Here is a 6,000-nt window from a genome sequence, read left to right on the forward strand (position 1 = left end):
ATCTCTACACCTGCCCTCCAGAACCTTCAAAGTTTATAGAGAGGCCTTAATGGGCTTCCATCACACACGTCATTCAGACAATCTCAACAATGCTTTATTCTTTCAAGGCTATGTTCTTGGAACAGCTCCCAGTGTAGGAAAGATGGGCAGAATATGCATTCCAAGAATGAGGGAGGCGATGAGGAGCCTTCAATTGCCTGAGTCCATCTCGTGAGTCAACCAGTGGTTACGTCCTCTCCATGACCTCCTCCAGGACTTACCTCTATAGAAAAATGAAAAACTGGGTGGAAGATCTAAGTAGACATTTCTCCAAAGAAAACATACAGATGGCCAAAAAGTGCATGAAAAGATGCTCAACATCATGAACTATTAGAGAAATGCAAATCAAAACTATAATGGGGTATCACCTCACACTGGTCACAATGGCCATCATCAAAATAATGTGTGTGTGTGTGTGTTCAATTGTTGTCATGTCCAACTCTTTGCAACCCCATGGACTGTAACCCACCAGGCTTCCCTGTCTACAAACAATAAGTGCTGGACAGGGTGTAGAGAAAAGGGAATCCTATACTGTTGGTGGGAAGGTAAATTAATGTAGCCATTATGGAGGTTCCTAGAAAACTAAAAATAGAGATCGTTACATAACCTCATACTATGTCATGATGCAACAATCTCACTCCTGGGCATATATCTGGAGAAAACCATAATTTGAAAAGAAACATGTACCCCAGTGTTCATTGCAACACTGTTTACAATAGCTAGGACATGGAAGCAACATAAATGTCTGTCAGCAGAGGAGTGGATAAAGAAAAAGTTGTACATATATACAATGGAATATTACTCAGCTATAAAAAGCAACAAAATAATGCCATTTGCAGCCACATGGATGGAGCTAGAGATTGTCACATTGAATGAAGTCAGAAAGAGAAAAATATCACGTGATGTTGTTTATATGTGGAATCTGAAAGAACTGTACAGATGAGCTCATTTACAAAACAGAAAGAGTCACAGATATAGAAAACGTACTTATGGTTATCAAGGGGAAAAGTCAGGGGCATAAATTGGGAGGTGGGGATTGACATATACACACTATCATATATAAAATAGATAATAAGAACTTACTGTATAGCATAGGGAACTCTACTCCATACTCTGTAATGACCTATATGGGAGTGCATATATGTATATGTATAACTGATCCACTTTACTGTACAGCAGAAGCTAACACAACATTGTAAATCAACTATACAGCAATAAAAATTAATTTTTTAAAAATGCAAATATTATGTAAAAGAATGTTCATGATAGTCAAAAGAAACAGGGAAAGAGAAAAAAATAGAGAGAGGGAGGGGTCCAGGTGGAGCGAATTAGAATCCATTATTTGGAGACAAGTCAAATTATTAGGATACTATGTGGTTATTTTAAAAAATAAGTAGATCTTTAAACACTAATGTCAAAGGTGTATTACTAAATGTAAAAAAGCAAGTTGAAGATCAATAGGAATAATATGAACTAACTTGTATAAAAGCAGAGCAAGAGTGGGAGGAGAGGAGGGAGATGTGTACATAAAAATATATTTTTTCATTTTACTGGCTCAGGTGGAAAGGGGTGAATCTCAAGCAGTCAGGAAGTCCTGACATCAGTCAGGCCACCCTGGCAACTACATAACTATGGGTCTATTAGTCACTCAGCCGTGTCTGACTCTTTGTGATTCCATGGACTGTGGCCCACCAGGCTTCTCTATCCATGGAATTGTCCAGGCAAGAATACTGGAGTGGGTTGCCATTTCCTCCTTCAGGGGTCTTCCTAACCAAGGGATAGAACCTGGGTCTCCTGCATTGCAGGCAGACTCTTTACCAGCTGAGCCACCAGGGAAGCCCTCTACATAACTATCTGCATATAAGCCTGATAAGGATATAAGACTAAAACACACACATATATAAACTGACCCTATACTTCCAACACTTGGTAAACAAAGACCCAAGATTTCTCCCTTTCAACTCTGATTCCATACTCTTTCCTGACTTTCTCCTTTTCTTTTTGGCCATGGTCACAAACCAATTGCAATATTTTGCTGAGTCTCCTGTATTAGTCACAGTTCGTTGAATTCTGTTTTCAGTGGCAGACACTGATTCTGAATCACTTAAGCAAGAATGCACTTTCTTGGAAGGGCACTGGTGACTCAGTAAATAGAGAAGGGCTGGGAGGGAAAGTCCAAAGAGCCAAGCTTTGAAAGACCAGAAACCCAAAATAATATCATTCTAGCCAAGATTCAAATTCCCAGGAGAGTCTATAATTAAGCCAGTCTAGGTCCTAAGTCCATTATGATGTGGTTTGTGATTGGAGAGGCAGTGGTGAGGGATGGATTTGACCATATGGAATGGAATGGGAAAGAAGTAGTTCCCAAAAGGAAAGGAGTACTGAAGTTCTCGCCCCCGGCCCCCCACCCTACCCCCACCCCCCTCCAAAAAGGCAAGGGATGCTGGGCAAGCAAAACCAGTGACTGTCCATTACTGCTATCTTTTAAATGGAGACAAAACTAAAGAATTTTTATTTCCTTTTATTATCTACTCTCCCACCCTTTGACTGCTTCCAAATATATTTCAGATGGGATTGAAGCTATTTGGAAGCAAATTGATGAAAGTTCTTTTTAAAATTTATATTTATTTATTTGACTGTGCCGTATCTTAGTTTCAGCATACAAACTCTTAGTTATGGCCTATGGAATCTAGTTCCCCACCGGGGATCAAACCTGGGCCCCCTGCATTGGGAGTGTGAAGTCTCAGCCACTGGACCACCAGGGAAGCCTCCAAAATTCTTTTCGGTGATATACATTCTTTTAAAAGTGAAGAGTAACCTATGAAATACAAGGATGACACCTCAGGAACCCTGTTTAGAAAAATTTTCTCCCTTATGTTTAGGCCACCTATTGCGGAATTTAAAGGGAACACTTGATGATACATCAAAATTTTAGTTTCTAAGTTTAGAACTATCTGTGTGGGATCAATTTTCACAGAAAGTTCAAGACCATCTTACATTAGTATAATGCAGATGAAAGTTCCTAATGCTTTGAAAATTCTAATCCCACAGCAGCAATGTATGAATTTAAGCATGCCATTAAGAAAAAAATTAACTTCATTCATTAAATTCATTCTTTCATTCAATCATTACTAATGTTTCCCAGGTCACATCAGCCTAAAGGTAAAATAGGTCGTGCAGCTGTCAAAAATAACAAAAATATTTTTCCAGCTTCAGCCTGCCACTTAACAGAAAGCATCAGCCCCACTTCAAGTTGTCTCAAAGGTATTTTACCCAGGAGCTCTGATGACTCACCCGGCGTATCTTTGGTAACAGAAGAGGCAGCCTTTTTGCTGCAGACACAGTACATGCGGCTTCCACTCATGCCTTGGACATCAACTCTTGTCCTTTTACTGACTTTGTTTTTCCTTAACACCTCCTTTCTTCCAGAACAAAGGCAATCTTGCCTTCCAGAGGCATAATGTCTGGAGATGTTAGTGTTTTTCATGACTGCAGAAGGAGGATGCTACTGGCATCTAGAGGATGGAGCTAGGGATGCTACCAAATACTCTGCAGTGCACAGAACAGCCCCTCACAACAAGAAATATCTGGGCCAAAATGCCAATAGTGCTGAGGCAGAAAGACCTGAGTCTCAGAAAGCTGGCCTACAGGACAATCTGAGGAACAGTAGCTCTTCCATTCTCAAAAATCACCTCTGGTATTTTTAAGCTAAACATGCTCCTCCTCTTTGCCTCTCCTTAGGATGATAGGATTCTTTCAACATTAAAAGCAGACTTGCCTCCTCTTTAGAGAATGTAATGATCATCTGAGACACTGAACAAGAAACAGTCTCTCTGTCATAGCTATTGTTTTCTGTTACCACACTCTTTCCGGCCCAATCCTCCTTCTGGTAACAGATCCGGCTGCCTTGACCTCGAGGGGTGGGCCTATAACTCAGGTGAGCCAAACAATAGGCCTTCCCCAGGTTTTTCTTTTTCACTCAAGCTGAGGAAAGAGAATCTCTTTTCTGGCCTCATGACTATATAGTAAGAGGCTCTGGGGGGAAACATCTTGAGATAATGAGGCTCTCCTACAGAGAGAAGCAGAAAGGAAGAAAGCAAGGAGAGAGGAGGAAGTGAGAGAAAGTATGTGCTTTCATCCCAGGTCTTCCCAAGTCCAGCTCCATTTCCATACTTCCTACCATTTGATTTTATGTGCAGTTTTCATCTTCTGTTTAAGCTAGGTTAATCAGGGTCTTTATCACTTCCAGCATAAGAATTTTGGCTAATACACGTGTCTTCAAAATCCTTAAAATTCAGTACAGCAGTATAGAGTAGCAGATGAAAGTGGAGCAGTACCCTGTGGGGCTCCTGGGCACAAAAGTCTTTCTGTGCCCACCCTTTCTTGCTTGTAGGAAACAGGCTTCATTCAGCCTCCATGACCTTCCCTGAGTTCCAAAGGGCAGGTTCAAACAGTTGCTAATCAGGAAAGAGAGGGGGTGTGGATACTAGAAAGGAGCAATCAAGAAACAGTATTGCAGCCTTGGGGCCCAGGGTCCTGGTTAACTCTGAAGATATATAGGTAAATATATCTTTGAGCTGTTTTGCAGATACTGAAACTGCCACCAGGTGGAAGAAGTTAATCATATGCTCCGCATAAGCATGTTGGAGTAGGAAATGGCAACCTAATCCAGTATTCTTGCCCTGAAAACTCTGTGAGCAGAGGAGCCTGAAAGGCCACAGTCCATGGGGTGGCAAATGGTTGTGATCTTGGATGGCCTCAGCTTGCAGCGGCTTGGATCGGGGCTTGGGTTCCCAGCCAGAGACTGGGCTGGGTTGCGTGGTGAAAGCACAAGATCCTACCCACTAGACTGGGCCCTTCTGAATTTTCAGAAAAGAATTCCAACAAAGACAGTAAGTAATGAAACAAGTATAGAATTTATTAAGAGGAAAAAGAGTACAATAAATGTGGATAGACACACAGGCAGACTCAAAGGGAGAGTCCCAGAGTTGTGCCCTCATGGCAATTTGAATTACTTTTATGGGGTATTTCTTCCAGGTTTCCTTTGGCCAGTCATTATCATTTGCCTTGAAGGAGGAAACAGAACAGGCTTAATCTTGAAAGCAGGACTCCATCTTGAGCCGGACTGTGGACTTTGAGCTATATGCCCAGTATCTATGGAAATGACATACCAACTGGAAAACCAGGCCCCCAGAAGGAAGAGCTCCAGGGCTCATACCCAGACTCTCTGTAACTTAAAAGAATACCCTAATTCTCTGTGTAACCAAATAGAATCATACATTCTGCTGCTGCTGCTGCTAAGTCGCTTCAGTCGTGTCCGACTCTGTGCAACCCCATAGATGGCAGCCCAACAGGCTCCCCCATCACTGGGACTCTCCAGGCAAGAATACTGGAGTGGGTTGCCATTTCCTTCTCCAATGCATGAAAGTGAAAAGTGAAAGTGAAGTCGCTCAGTCGTGTCCGACTCTTAGCGACCCCATGGACTTCAGCCTACCAGCCTTCTTCATCTATGGGATTTTCCAGGCAAGAGTACTGGAGTGGGGTGCCATTGCCTTCTCCAAGAATCATACATTCTATTATGCTTATTGGGGTATGACCACAGGCCTATTGATAATTCTCTACTGTTAACCACTTAGGCTTAAGGCATATGAATCACAGGTTAACTTTAATGTATCTTTTTTTTTTCCCTTTGTTCCCACTTGTTTCAGGGAATCTGGGAAGGTGGGTTTGGGCACATATATAAGGTTTTCACAAAAACTGGCTGGGGTCCTTGGCTAAGAGGAGACTCTGCCTTAGCCCTGCCAGTGTAATAAACTGTACTTCACTATCTGCATCATCCTTCTAAGTGAGTTTGTTTCCCGGAACACGTGGCTACAAAAGCCTGGTTCACAGTCCATATTTGGTATATCTCAGGATCCTCCCATGTGTGTACATGAGTCTCTTAGCCAAGATGGATCTTAC

The sequence above is a fragment of the Bos taurus genome, chromosome 9 (assembly GCF_002263795.3).
Source record: "Bos taurus isolate L1 Dominette 01449 registration number 42190680 breed Hereford chromosome 9, ARS-UCD2.0, whole genome shotgun sequence".
In the NCBI taxonomy this organism is placed as follows: domain Eukaryota; kingdom Metazoa; phylum Chordata; class Mammalia; order Artiodactyla; family Bovidae; genus Bos; species Bos taurus.